Raw genomic sequence first — 16,486 nt, 5'->3', positions numbered from 1 at the left:
TCATCATTGTGACTTGAACACACAACGACAGACAACATCGGCTAAGCAAATGAGGAGCCACAGATGCTGGCAGGTAGGAGCTACTTCTTGGGGCTCCCATCTAGTGGCCATGGATATCTGACCTGGCCACTGGGCCAGAGTCCTGCACATTTATTGGTTCATCTGTAGTAGATAGATGTCGGTCCTGACATATTCTTGGGCATGTTGGAAGGTTTGATAAAGGGTTGGACAGTTACTTAGCGCTATCTCCAAAAAGTAGCACTAGGTGGTTTTCTGTTCTTTACAAATGGTTTTCCAATGGAACATAGCCAGTAAGTCTCCATACAAAGCTGGTCTCCTTCAGATAAGCCAGTAGCCTCAAAGATGGAAATATGTTGGCCTCTTGACATAGATACAGATAAGGATTTGTTCATTTCTACATTGTGGTTTCATTTATTACATAAGTTACATCCCTATGCTGGATCCATCATCAGACAAAGATCAGTTGCGACTGATGACCACATTGACTGTCACCGCCCTCTCTCTGCATCTAGAGACTTGTGACAGAATCTGGGCCAGAGTCTCTCTGTGCTGTCTGATCTGAGACCCATCACATTAAATGTATTCCCATTCCTTTGGTGCTAAAAGGGTTAATGTCTGTTTTACTTTCCAGCAGCTTCTGACTCCTGGCCTCAGGTGTTTCCGGTTGGTGACCACTCCTTTCCCTTATATATGGTCACATCTCCCAGTAGAGGGGCCGGTTATTCTGATTCATTCTGAAATTAGGTTTCAAGGTGGAAGGAGCTGCTGGAACCCTTGTTGTGTGAAGTGGTGTAGGTTGCAGTCCTGGTGTCTGACTGCAACAGTAAAGTTGGGATTTCTCCTTTGTTATTTCCTCTGTCTGTTTTACCTTCCCTTCATGTTGTTTTAGTGCAGAGTTGGGACTAGCGATCCTCACCTGCCAGCTCACTAGCCACGGTTATTGCAGGGCTTCTTAGAATTTTAGGTATCTTGCTCAGCGACAGGTGTAGAACCTTTATAGGGCTTGCTAGGAGTGCAGGTTGCAGCTGCATGTGAGTGCAGGAGGTGTCCCATCATCTCCCTCCCTAGTGCCAGAGCCCACCATTGTTAAAGTGTCAACTGTGTACCCCTTGTTTGTTGTGGTGAAACCCCTGTTTGTTGTGTATCTGTCACGCTCCCCGTGTCCCAGCACCACTCCTTACCCACTGATCCAGCCCATGTGTTCACCAGTCATGGCTGCCGCTCCCGCTCTTGCTCCCCTGAGTCCTGTTCCTGGTCTCAGGAGTCTGACTCTGAGTATTAGCCTCATGGTTCTGTATAGGACCAGGCCGCGCCCACTCTCCTGGTCTTATAGGCCCAGCACACCTGAAGCAGGTAATGACATGGGGCTGTGCTGGGTATATAAGACTTGCCTTTCCATGTGGGCGGGGCCTGATCAACATGTCTTGTAGCTAGTCTTATGAGCTAGGTGCTCAGGTCCCCTGGTGCCGTGTCCTGCTGACTTCTTGTCATTGCTCCTTGGTACCTATGCCTGTTTACATTACTGTCCTAAAGAACTCTGTGACTCTGGTGACCTGTTTATACTTGTCCCTGCCACGTCAGCGCTCCGGCTGCCGTGTACCCTGCCCTCCGGTGGGGTGCAAGGTCCAGTGGATCCACCTCCTGGGCCTACCAGTCTTCCCGGCCCTGACAGTATCTCGACCTTCCCCAAGTCCATACGTGACATTGACTTATCATAGGTTTATTTAGGTTCTGTTGAAATTTCTGTCGTTTTGACAAGAAAATTAGCGCAAACTCTTTTTTTTTTTTAAGGGAAAATATGAAAAAATGTGATTTTCTGATGTTGAGTATTCTGCTGATCTGAGCCGTCTTGATTTGTTGACTGCTAGTCGTCTGACATTTGACCACCTATGTTAGGACCACTTGAGCTGTCAGACACCACAGTCTGGGTTTTATAATGACATTAGGCTGATTATATTTAGTTCATTGATAAATATTTTACAAGATGATAATATAGAGCTTATGCAATAAAATATGTGTATATTTCCACCATAGTGTATACACCAGATTATGCTACCAATATCTGCTGAGTGAGGATCTGACCTCTGGGATATCAAAGGATACAGACCTAGCTTTGTATTTGGGAATTATAGCACTGTTCTTCAGTTAATAAAAGAAAGCCTTTGTTCTAGGCGCCATTGGTCGGACTGTCAATATCAGTCAACGACGGCATAGCATAGGGTTCTAGGTACAGATCCAACCAAAAGCAACAACCCAAAGTCCTTTTTGGGACAGGGGCTCTTTTTGGCAACAATCTGAACTGCAGAATATGTTGACTTGTTATTTCCAATATCAGACTCTACAGCGGGTCCCAAACCTGTAGCTCAAGAGCCACTTGTGGCGCGTGGGCTCATGTTATGTGGCAGGTTTAGCAAACAGCTATGAAGAGCTGATGGAGAATTTTGTGAATAGCCCCACACAGAAGAGCACATCGGGATGTGTGTATACAATAATGGTGGGGAGAGGGAATAAGTATAGTAACCTGGAGACAGGACGATACCGCCAGTTAGAGGATACATGAAGCTGGGTGCAATAATGTGTGGAGGGTGCTTGATGCAAGATTACATAGGGTAGAGTGGGAACCCTTTGATGTAAGTATCCTGCCAATGCAACAAGGTTTCTGTGTGCTTTCTGGGGGAAGCTTTGCCCATCATTTCATTGGGACTGTGGGGCTCTTGGTGTCACTATTGTGTAAATTGGAGGTTTCCCATCTATTAGAGCTGAATATGGTGCTCAAGTTTAGAAAGGTTGGGGACTGTTGATCTACTGTCATCTCGATGACCACCAGTGATCCCAGTCTACTGCACTGCCCTCCACGCATAAGTGAGTCACGTCCCATTCAAGTACATTTATACCAGGGATTGGAGATTTTGTCTTTTAAGGTGGCTTTACACGCTACGAGATCGCTAAAGCGATCTCATTGGGGTTACGGAATTTGTGACGCACATCCGGCCACGTTAGCGTAGTCATCTTTGCGTGTGACACCTATTAGCGATTTTGAATTGTTGCAAAAACGTTCAAAATCGCTAATCGGTGACATGCCCCCCTCTTCCCAATTATCGTTGCTTCTGCAGTAACGATGTTGTTCCTCGTTTCTGCGGCAGCACACATCGCTACGTGTGACACCGCAGGAACGAGGAACCTCTCCTTACCTGCGTGCCGCCAGCAATGAGGAAGGAAAGAGGTAGGCGGGATGTTTGTCCCGCTCATCTCCGCCCCTCCGCTTTGATTGGGCGGCCGCTTAGTGACGACGCTGTGACGCTGAACGAACCGCCCCCTTAGAAAGGAGGCGGTTCGCCGGTCACAGCGACGTCGCAGAGCGGGTAAGTACGTGTGACGCTGCCGTAGTGATAATGTTCGCTACAGCAGCGATCAGCACATATCGGCCGTACGATGGGGGCGTGTGCTATCACGCTCGACATCGCTAGCATCGGCTAGCGATGTCGCAGCATGTAAAGCCCGCTTTACTGTCACTTTCCCAGCTCCTTGAGAGTAGCTATTAAGATGTGATTTATTTTCCTCTGTCAGAGATTGCTCTCATCATGATTATGTCAACTACATGATGACTTCATTCAGATCACTTAGGAAATGCATTATTCACACCTTCTATTGTTGTGTGGAGATGTAATGATGACAATTTGACAAATATGTAACCTAACGTGTTCTCTAATTTAAAGAAGTTGGTCACTACTTGTTTATCGATAGGCAATGTTTAGGTAGGTCATCAATATCTGATCGGGAAGGAGGTGCACCATTCGGCACTATACATATGCAGACAGCATGTATGATTCCAAGCAGTCAGGCACGCTGTCAAACAGGATGGGGGCGCGGTCTGCCTGTAACCAATCACAGATGCCGGTACTGCCGGTGGATGGGGGAAGCAGTGCATATTCATGTGGTTAATGAGCAGCCCAGAAGTAGTGTTACAGTTGTGCGGAGACTGGTAAGCATAACGCTCCTGCAATATTCTTATTTTCTTTCTTTTTCCATTATTTTATATTTGAATTACCCGAGTGGCAGGATCTGGATAGTTACCCACAGTTCTCTGAGAACTACGGGCTTCAGATTGGTTCATGGGTGCTAGGTTTTCTCACGCGGATCCAGACTTTTACAGTCTGGGTTATTAGAATCATGGAATCATAGAATGATAGAGTTGGAAGGGACCTCAAGGGCCATCGGGACCAACCCTCTGCGAGTGCAGGCTTTCCTAAATCATCCCAGCTATATGTTTATCCAGTTTCCGCTTTAAGATTTCCATTTATGGAGAGCTCACCACCTCCCAGGGTCGCCTGTTCCACTCCCTGACTGCCCTCAGTACCTCCGGGGGCCGCCTGTTCCACTCCCTTACTGCCCTCACTACCTCCGGTGGCCGCCTGTTCCACTCTCTGACTGCCCTCACTACCTCTAGTGGTCGCTTGTTCCACTCTCTGACTTCCCTCGCTGTCAGAATGTTTTTCCTAATGTCTAATCTGAATCTCCTTCCTTTTAGTTTCATCCCATTGCTTCATGTTGTTCCTTGTGCTAATGAGAATAGGGTAGTTCCCTCTGCACTATGACTACCTTTCAGATATTTGTAGACCGCTATTAAGTCTCCTCTCAGCCTTCTCTTTTTCAAACTAAACATCCCTAGTTCTTTTAGTTCGGCCATCACTACTTGTTGTGCTTTTTTCATTTTAGAGATTGGCATATTTGTAAGTCCCACAGGTGCTACCCATGACATTTCCAGGAGGGATTTTCCGGTTGTTGATTCCTATATTATTCCCAATTACCCTTACCCGGTATCAATAATATCACGGACACTGCTTGCGACTTGGTAAAAAATGGCCACAGCAGCCCTTTATTGCCTATTGTTTACACACTAACACAAGGGGGCGCCGTCCAACGGGCGTCCCCAACATTTAACAATAGGTAATACCATAATAATAATAATACAGTACGTAATACAATACGTAACCCTGGGTAGGCCCGATCCAGAAACCACCTTCCACCACCAAAACATGATCCCTTGCCGCAACACACACCCTTACCCAAACCAAAAACACCCGTACTTTCAATTACCTATCACCTGGGGCACTATAGCCACCTGTGACTCCCTGGCAACCATCAACTCCTTAATATATAATCCTTGGCAACAACCCTGACCCATATATAAGGCATTGATCACCAACGGAGCAATACCTCCTCCCTGCAGACAACCTTGTACCTGCAGGTCACCAGTAACCGGAGCCACTGTACCTTCCCCAGTGGCTCTCCATCCAAACACCAGTAACAATTAGAGCTCCTCTGGACCAAACCTACCCCCGCTGCTGTGACAAAGGACATAATCCCCATTATTTATGCTGACCATACACATATACATCATACACATCATATACATATACATATATTCCCACATTACCCCCATCTTATTCACCCACTTCCAAGAATCCCAAATGACAATATACATCACAATCCACAAAGAAATCTCTTTTCTTTCGTTTTTTTTTTTTTTTTTTTTTCGTTTTATTTTATACACGACACTTTCTCCAATCCTTTCTTTTCTCATTTTTTTTTTTTTGTAATGGCTCTTAAAATTGAATAATTATACATGCATATAAACACACCAATAATAACAATACACAATAGAAGGGAGGGTGGGTGGGAAGCTGTCATCCAGGAAATGCAAAAGGAGGTAATTGACTCCCACCTCCTATTATATACACCATGAAGCTCTCTCCTTTACTACCACCACACGCCACCCCCTAACCAATCACCTTCTTTTCCTCATTGCTAAATGAACCAACACTGTTTAACCCCATCAACTCCCTACCCTCCGGACTGTCATGTCGCCCCTACACCCTATGGGTTCCATGGCTTTCTTGACATTTCCAGGAGGGATTTTCCGGTCGTTGATTCCTATATTATTCCCAATTACCCTTACCCGGTATCAATAATATCACGGACACTGCTTGCGACTTGGTAAAAAATGGCCACAGCAGCCCTTTATTGCCTATTGTTTACACACTAACACAAGGGGGCGCCGTCCAACGGGCGTCCCCAACATTTAACAATAGGTAATACCATAATAATAATAATACAGTACGTAATACAATACGTAACCCTGGGTAGGCCCGATCCAGAAACCACCTTCCACCACCAAAACATGATCCCTTGCCGCAACACACACCGGGCCGGAGATGAGGTATGAATCACCTACGGATCAATACCCCCCACCTTGCAGGACCCATGCCTGCAAGATCCTTGTAACCGGAGCCACTATATCCTACAAGTGACTCTCCAATCAAATAACATTATCCGTTAAACCGCCTCTGGACCAGACCTACCCCCGCCACAGAACAGGCCACGTGACACCTTGCGTGACCTGGACCCCCACACACCCAACGTTTGCTCCCCCAACTTGCAAGCCAAACCAACCATTAAAACCTTTCCATCCATCACTTAAACTCTGAGCATCCAATATATGCACCAGCCAGCGTACCCAGTCCACCTTACTGCACCGCACTCCCCTGATCCTTGGTGGCAGGAGCCACCGGGTCCCTGTGACGGCCACTCAGGCCCACCATGCCACAAGCTCCCAAACTATACCGGAATCCACACCATGCCCCGCTGGCCTTATTATAACCAATTAAATGCAGTACCGACTGTACCATCGTCCTCCCCAGTACCGACCAAAGAACCACTATACAGTCACCCTGTACAGTCAGTCCTCCTCCTGTCTCCAGCTGAATTAAACCACCACTGGGGTTGAGATACAACAACAGGATGACACTCACACTGCTTATGCTACTGGGTCACTTCGCACCCCAAACCTAGTTCTCCCAGGAAACCGCTAAAGTGAAACCCCGCTGTAAAACGACTGCAATCCATAGCCTTGAAATTTCCCCTACAGCTGACCTTGCAGCTTCCCCAGAGCCAAATATCACTACCGGCCTCCCCTGACCGATTTATTCCGCCATCACACCCTCTGACAACAACAGAGGCTCGAGTTGTCTTCCCCAGAAAATCCCAAAATCTTCCCACATACTCAACTACCACACTAATGGACCTTCTTCATCCGAAATCAGGCCCACTTAATTTCAACGAGGCCCACACAGCCTAACGGAACCATGCTCCACCCCAAAATTAACACGGCCTCAAAAAACAAAACAACCGCAACCATCGCCCTGTACCCCTTACTGAGGCGAAGATATTGAAGCATTACCTTCAATCCCAAGGTCCCCAACAACACCTCCAACCATAATGCATATTCCGCTTGCCTCCGCAAACTGGACCACGACAAGCTCCCTGTACTACAATGCCCACCGGAAAATTGCAGCCACACCACTGGCCCGGTTGACTCCATATGCAACTATGGGCATCAGGAGACACAACTTTACCAAACACCATGTCCGGGCCTTTCGATCTCAAGGAAAACCTTGTGACACGCAACCCCCTTTGAGCTCTCATATTACACCCCAAGATAAATTAAAACCTTGGCCACACCATAGTATCCGCTCAAAGCCGACCACCGAGGGGCGTACCACTATTTTCCCGTAACGCACAACTGCACCTTCAAACCAAATACCTTCGTGCCGTGAGACCGGAGCACCACGACTCCCTAAGCAAACCCTTACCCAGATGCCCATACCTACCACCGGGCCAAGCATTCCTTTTTTTTTTAAATTGTATATGAATATTAAATAGACTCCACCAGCCCACAGATGCCAGGAGTCCACCCATGCAAAACACCCAATAATACCAGATGGCCCTAAGCTATCCGACTTACACTCTATGCACCACAAGTACTTAATCCTCTAGTCCAAACCATAACTCGCATAGTCCCCACCCGTAATCACGGCTGTCCGAAAAACTCCATTATTCCGTCCGCAGCCCACCATTGCTGATTAACCGAGTTCACCCACAGCAGCCCAAAGCTGCCCAGCACCTACATTGACACCAATTCAGTCACGCTGGACTCAACATTCCTCCCAGCACCAACCTCCACAATGGGATAACATGCTGACTAGCCACAAATTAACCCCATGTTACCATTGATGCGGTTGCAAACCTACAAGCCCATTACAGCAACCAACACTTCACCTTCTCCTACATTTCCGCTCTCCTTTATTCACTTATCCACAGCAACCCTCGCACCATACCGGGGCCCCGCACCTACACATCACTCACAAAAACCCCCTGAAAACTCCTCGCACACACCGTACCGCGGGACCCCTCTCCCCTTTACCTTACCCACCATAATTCATCCAATAAGAACCACCATGCATCAGAAGATTAATAATGAAACACCCCAGCAAACCTTCAATAACTGCGCCGTCTCACCCGCTCACATGTGCCGCAATCATCAGCCCCCTTAACCAAGTCTCACAAGACCTAAACTGCGGTAAACGCCGAACCTCGCCATCCCCAACCTGCAACTGTAACCACCGGACCTGACGCCACCTGCACCCTCACGGCCCCGCTGCCATGAGACCACCCCGTCCGTAACTCTGCCCCTGGCCTCCAGAACATGAACCCACACCCCCCGGGGACCACGGCACCAACCGACCTATAAACTAACCACATGCTCCAAACCCCCCCAGCTGCTACCCATATCTCCAGACACTACTCCACTACAGCGACTGTCCCCCCACCACTACAAAAAGGCTGAAACTTAAATTGATTACCGCGCCAGGCTGCCTCCAGAGGACGCCCTCAGATCAGCCGTCACCGTCCTTTTCGCCAGTCGTCCGTCGCTGATCCCGGGACAGTCCCTCAAGCTGCAGGCACCGAATGCCCGCCGGGTTCGCCCCCTGACGCCAGGAGCACCGTGTCCACATGCCCTGTTTGGGCCAATTGTCGCCTCCACAATGCTGGGCGCTCCCCTCCTGGGGGAAGCCGCTACTGATGAGAGCTGCACCCTTGTCCCAATGCCTGCTCCAGGATAGACAGCAGGCCTCCTGTCTCCTCCTCGTCGCCACCTGCTGCGCCCAGTCCTCCGGTCCCGATGATCCAGCCACACAGGGGAGGTGACCCTGCAGGCGCCTCCTGTCTCCTCCTCGCCGCCGCCTACTGCGCCCAATCTTCCGGTCCCGATAATCCAGCCACACAGGTGAGGTGACCCTGCAGGCGCCTCCTGTCTCCTCCTCGCCGCCGCCTGCTGCGCCCAGTCCTCCGGTCCCGATAATCCAGCCACACAGGTGAGGTGACCCTGTAGGCAGCCGTCCTCCGCCCCCACCGCGGAGGGAGGGGAGGGGTGTTGTCCATCCACCGCCGCTGGGCACGCTCCCTGCCAGGATCGGCCGCATCGCTCAAAAAATCCAGCCTGAGGCCTCACACCGGAAGTAGGCCCCCGGCATGGACACGCCCCCTTTTCGGCCGTCGCGGCCCTGCAGGAGATTCCTCCCGACAGCCAGAGCAGGCGCTGCAAGCTACCGCTGCCCACCCAGCTGTGGAGGGTCCCCACGGGAGTGGGGGCTCTCACGTTGTCCTCCTCACTCCCACCTTCCCCAAAAGACCCCGGCGAGTCCTGAAACTGCCAGCACTGCAGCAAAGGGGGGGGGGGGGGAAGGTGCCGAGGAGACACCCAGGCAGCCTGGGTGTGGGACTGCACTGCCTGGGCGCCCTGCACCGCCATGCTGACCAGATCTGAGGATTCCTCAGGACATCATGATGGAGGTTCCCCAGTCCGTCAAAGTTTAATTACTGTGACATTTAGTCAAGGGAATATATATTCAAATATTCAAGGAAGAGATTATTCCCAATTTTATAAATTTATTAATGAATGAAAGAAGTGCTGTATCCAGCAATAAACATAAGGTACACCTTTTGGATCTACTATTTCCAGGATATGCTTTCCATCTGTCCCTCTTACCGGAGACAGATTGGAGAGTCCTAAGTTAGATCCAATAACAATATCAATATAAAACACCTTATTACCAAACTGATACAATACCCATAAGGTTATATTCCACCTTATTATCAGCAATATTCATTTAAGTGCAACAGAGTCCTTAGCAGATATTATAATCCAATGATGAAGGTGGTCTGCTTAAGCTGACTAATATCAGTCCTCCATGCTGTATAAGATTAAATCGCTGATATAGATGGTAAATCCGGTGTTATTATTGCCTCGACGCGTTTCCCAAAACACATTTGGTTCTTCAGGAGGCTGAAGGTAGAAAGGTAATCAAACAGAGATTGCCCCATGTATTAGAAATCACATACAAACATAAAATCAAAGCCAAGTATAAGCAAGATACAATGTTATAAATACTTGCCCTGAATTAAAGATCGATAGAAACTCAGTCAGAGATGGACATCCATGGTGAATCCAAAAAGATAATCCCTGCGTCCGGCACAGATAATACTGTAAAGATACAGCCTTCAGCAGACAGGCACCATGGATGTACAACTCCAGACTGAGCTTAAATATCCTGGCCCTAGACACCTGCAATGATTCAACAATCAATATAATTACGTCACTTCATAGACACGGCGCACACGCCGATATAAGCGTCCGTAGTAACAAGTGCTTCATGAGTGTGCATGCGTGGACTAACAACGGAACCTCATAGCGATCAAAAAGGTACCGTTGCCGTATAATACCCAACGCATGCGCAAAGCTATGAGAATTACCTTCCGATCATGTGGTCTTCCTAGGCGGCACCAAATAGTGGCTTCATCACGCTCTCACTATGGTCATATTCTCATAGCTTTGCGCATGCGTTGGGTATTATACGGCAACGGTACCTTTTTGATCGCTATGAGGTTCCGTTGTTAGTCCACGCATGCGCACTCATGAAGCACTTGTTACTACGGACGCTTATATCGGCGTGTGCGCCGTGTCTATGAAGTGACGTAATTATATTGATTGTTGAATCATTGCAGGTGTCTAGGGCCAGGATATTTAAGCTCAGTCTGGAGTTGTACATCCATGGTGCCTGTCTGCTGAAGGCTGTATCTTTACAGTATTATCTGTGCCGGACGCAGGGATTATCTTTTTGGATTCACCATAGCTTTGCGCATGCGTTGGGTATTATACGGCAACGGTACCTTTTTGATCGCTATGAGGTTCCGTTGTTAGTCCACGCATGCGCACTCATGAAGCACTTGTTACTACGGACGCTTATATCGGCGTGTGCGCCGTGTCTATGAAGTGACGTAATTATATTGATTGTTGAATCATTGCAGGTGTCTAGGGCCAGGATATTTAAGCTCAGTCTGGAGTTGTACATCCATGGTGCCTGTCTGCTGAAGGCTGTATCTTTACAGTATTATCTGTGCCGGACGCAGGGATTATCTTTTTGGATTCACCATGGATGTCCATCTCTGACTGAGTTTCTATCGATCTTTAATTCAGGGCAAGTATTTATAACATTGTATCTTGCTTATACTTGGCTTTCATTTTATGTTTGTATGTGATTTCTAATACATGGGGCAATCTCTGTTTGATTACCTTTCTACCTTCAGCCTCCTGAAGAACCAAATGTGTTTTGGGAAACGCGTCGAGGCAATAATAACACCGGATTTACCATCTATATCAGCGATTTAATCTTATACAGCATGGAGGACTGATATTAGTCAGCTTAAGCAGACCACCTTCATCATTGGATTATAATATCTGCTAAGGACTCTGTTGCACTTAAATGAATATTGTTGATAATAAGGTGGAATATAACCTTATGGGTATTGTATCAGTTTGGTAATAAGGTGTTTTATATTGATATTGTTATTGGATCTAACTTAGGACTCTCCAATCTGTCTCCGGTAAGAGGGACAGATGGAAAGCATATCCTGGAAATAGTAGATCCAAGAGGTGTACCTTATGTTTATTGCTGGATACAGCACTTCTTTCATTCATTAATAAATTTATAAAATTGGGAATAATCTCTTCCTTGAATATTTGAATATATATTCCCTTGACTAAATGTCACAGTAATTAAACGTTGATTTGGCCTATTCAGTATGGCTGGATTCCTTACAGGTCCTGTCAATACAGCTTTGTGGTTGGAGGACGCCAATCAGGTTTTCTCCACTAGTGATACTACCTCAGGAGGTTCGGAACCCTCTTTGAGAGACTCCTTTAAAGAATTGCTGTATAATTATAAGAGCAATATACGCTCTTGGTGGGAGATTAAGGGGTTGGAAAATTATATAAAACATCAAATTGTTCCCAGGGGGCTTAGAATAAATTTACAACCCTCCCCCAGAGCGTCTTCAGAGCAATTATTATTGCTCTGGAAGAAGGAGTCAACTACATCATCTTTGAGATTCATGACCCTCCTTTTAGAGGAGGAACAGAGATTGTTCACAGAGACCACTAAGACATTGAATAATAACATTGATAATATACTACGCTTTAAGGGAGATCCAGATTTCACTAGAAGGGAGGGTATTTTGCAGACCTCTATTGAAAGATATCAAAATACTCTTAAGGAACGGAAACATTTACAATTCGTTAGAGATTTAGCCGAATTTAAAGAAAATAGAGCTTATCCTAATCTGGCAATTGATAAACCTCAGTCAGAAATATCTTCATCTGACGTAGATACGTCAGACTCAGAAAGACCGAAAACAGATAGTAATCCTATAGAATCAGGGAGTTTTTCATCACATCTATGGCAGGGCCCAAAAAAACACAAGAAAAAACGGGACGTACCTATGGCCCAACAAAAATCTTCTTTTACATCAGCAGGTTCCTCTGGTTCCTCTTCTTTTTTGGAACAAAGAAACATGGGGAATTACTTTTTACGAACTCGGGCACCTCGGGGAAGGGGCAGATATTAAACCTAACGGATCGCAATTTATCTAGGGATGAATATGCGGTTCTATCTAAGGGTCTGAATTATGTCCCTTCATACCCCTTTGATTGCTTTAGATGGGTCAAGGACTTAGAGCTCTTTGGCCGTAAACTCAAATGGAAACTGTTTTTTAAACAACACAATCGAGAACAGTGTAGGACTTTAGGTATTTCTGAGGAAGATTATGATTGTTATCGTACACTGTCAGACCTATTAGGGGAAAATACAAAGAATAGGGGGGATGGACCATTCACTACTTTAAAACGTCCAAGTAGGAAGTTTCCGCCTATTCACACCTGTACGAGTGTAGATATCTTTCTAAAATTGGTGCGGGATGACCTTACTAAGATCTCACAGTCTGGCTCTCCTTATGTGTCTAATCTCTCCAGGGGGGAGAAAATAGCATTGGATGGTCTAGTGAAGGACAACAATCTTATATTTAAAGCATCAGATAAAGGAGGGAACTTGGTTGTTTTGAACCATACCCTATACCTGAAAATGTGTAATGACATTTTAAAGGATCGAAGTACGTATGGTATGTTGACATCTGACCCTACCAAACTCTATACTACGGCTCTCCTTTCCATCTTAAATACAGCCAAACGTAATGGCCTAGTCTCGCAAAGTGAGTATGATTTCCTGGCACCTCTATCACCAGTAGTACCCGTGTTTTATTATCTTCCGAAGGTCCATAAAGGCCTTCGGCCTCTGAAGGGCAGACCCATTGTGGCGGGCATAGATTCCCTTTCACAAAATGTAGGAATTTACATAGACAGAATTCTACGTCCATTTGTTACTTCCTTGCCCTCCTACGTGCGGGACACACCACATCTTTTACAATTACTTGAGGACATGGAGGTAGGTTCAGACACTATCTTAGCGTCTATAGATGTAGAGGCTTTATATAGTTCTATACCCCATCACTTGGGGATTGCAGCAGTGAACCATTTTTTGAGATCAAGGGCAATTGAGTGTCATAGACACAATGCGCTTATTGAGGAGTTATTATCTTTCACTTTGACTCATAATTATTTTCTTTTCAACACCAAGTACTTCCACCAGCTTAGGGGTACAGCTATGGGGAGCCCGTGTGCCCCCAGTTATGCTAATTTATTCCTAGGCTGGTGGGAGGAAACGGTAGTTTTTGGGATGGAGGATGGTGACTATCATCAATGTATCGGACTATGGGTCCGATACATTGATGATATTCTCATCCTCTGGAATGGTTCTGCTGCAGATTTCCAGGCTTTTGTTGATTCACTAAATTCGAATAATTTGGGTTTACGATTCACATCTACTTGTGACCCTTATATCATAAGTTTTTTGGATCTAACTATCTTTAAGGAGAGTAATGGAAGACTACATATGGCAACGTATCGTAAACCCACGGCCACTAACTCCCTCCTAAGATGGGATAGCCATCATCCCTATCCCCTTAGGAGGGGGATCCCAAAGGGACAGTTCCTGCGGATTCGCAGGAACTGTTCCAGGGATATTGACTTTAGGTCTCAATCTGATGATCTATATGGTAGGTTTCTTGATCGGGGTTACCCTAAACAAGTGTTAGATCAGTCATTGGGATATGTAAAAAGCCTTGATAGACATTCCCTGATGACCCCGAAGTCTAAACAGATGGATTTGGAGGTTGTGCGCATTATTGGCACTTATGATGCGCAATCAGAGAGGGTTTTTAATACAATCAAAAAATATTGGAACGTTTTGAAAGCGGACCCTGCTCTCTCAAAATTCATCTCTGATAGACCAGGAATTACCTATAGACGAGGACGGACTATAGGTGATAGTTTAGTTCATAGTATGTATCGAAGTCCACATTCGGAGGGTACGTGGCTTGAGAGGCGGATTTGTGGTTTTTTTCGATGCGGCAAGTGTAGCATATGTAAGTTCACTGATCAGTGTAAATTTTTCATGAGCTCAGCTAATGGTAAAAAAAATTTTCTGAGGGACTTTGGGAATTGTGGAACATCGGGGGTTATATATAGGGCTACATGCTCTTGTCCCCTGGATTATGTCGGGAAGACCTTTCGTGAAATTCGGAAGAGAATAGGAGAACATTTATCTGACATACGGAATGATAGGGATACCCCAATTGCGAGACACATGAATAGTGTACATAGAGGTGCTTTGGAGGATATTCATTTTGCGATGATAGAATTGGTCCGACCCAACATAAGGGGAGGAAATTTTGATAGGGTCCTCTTACAAAAAGAGGCTGCTTGGATTTTTAGGATGGGGTCAATGACCCCAAAGGGTCTAAATGAACAACTATCCTTTGCGTGCTTCCTCCCTATATAGCTGTTTGACTTTCATAATGATTAGGTTTTTCTGCCTTATTCTGTAAATAGGCCAGTATTTCCCTAATTAGGGATTATCTGTATTATCAGATCAAAATTTTTTTATGAATTTAAGATATTTGTCCTGACGTTTATTATGTAATACCTTAAGGGTATTCATATTGAAGTTCTCTTATTGAATTGGTTAGATTTGTACAATTTTATATGTAATATGTTTATCAATGCCCATAATGTATCCTGCGTATGATTAAAACATATCCTATATAAATTTTGCCTAGTAGCGATTGATATCGCCTCTTGTATCAGTCCGATCATGTGACCATAGTGAGGGCGTGATGAAGCCACTATTTGGTGCCGCCTAGGAAGACCACATGATCGGAAGGTAATTCTCATAGCTTTGCGCATGCGTTGGGTATTATACGGCAACGGTACCTTTTTGATCGCTATGAGGTTCCGTTGTTAGTCCACGCATGCGCACTCATGAAGCACTTGTTACTACGGACGCTTATATCGGCGTGTGCGCCGTGTCTATGAAGTGACGTAATTATATTGATTGTTGAATCATTGCAGGTGTCTAGGGCCAGGATATTTAAGCTCAGTCTGGAGTTGTACATCCATGGTGCCTGTCTGCTGAAGGCTGTATCTTTACAGTATTATCTGTGCCGGACGCAGGGATTATCTTTTTGGATTCACCATGGATGTCCATCTCTGACTGAGTTTCTATCGATCTTTAATTCAGGGCAAGTATTTATAACATTGTATCTTGCTTATACTTGGCTTTCATTTTATGTTTGTATGTGATTTCTAATACATGGGGCAATCTCTGTTTGATTACGTTTCTACCTTCAGCCTCCTGAAGAACCAAATGTGTTTTGGGAAACGCGTCGAGGCAATAATAACACCGGATTTACCATCTATATCAGCGATTTAATCTTATACAGCATGGAGGACTGATATTAGTCAGCTTAAGCAGACCACCTTCATCATTGGATTATAATATCTGCTAAGGACTCTGTTGCACTTAAATGAATATTGCTGATAATAAGGTGGAATATAACCTTATGGGAATTGTATCAGTTTGGAAATAAGGTGTTTTATATTGATATTGTTATTGGATCTAACTTAGGACTCTCCAATCTGTCTCCGGTAAGAGGGACAGATGGAAAGCATATCCTGGAAATAGTAGATCCAAGAGGTGTACCTTATGTTTATTGCTGGATACAGCACTTCTTTCATTCATTAATAAATTTATAAAATTGGGAATAATCTCTTCCTTGAATATCCCCAGCCCGTCAAAGCTGCAGTTCTGCGATGTCCAGATCCATCAGGCTGGAT

Source organism: Anomaloglossus baeobatrachus, chromosome 7, assembly GCF_048569485.1.
Source record: "Anomaloglossus baeobatrachus isolate aAnoBae1 chromosome 7, aAnoBae1.hap1, whole genome shotgun sequence".
NCBI lineage: Eukaryota > Metazoa > Chordata > Amphibia > Anura > Aromobatidae > Anomaloglossus > Anomaloglossus baeobatrachus.
The sequence above is the reverse complement of the archived record's forward strand: the minus strand, read 5'-3'. Positions refer to the sequence as shown.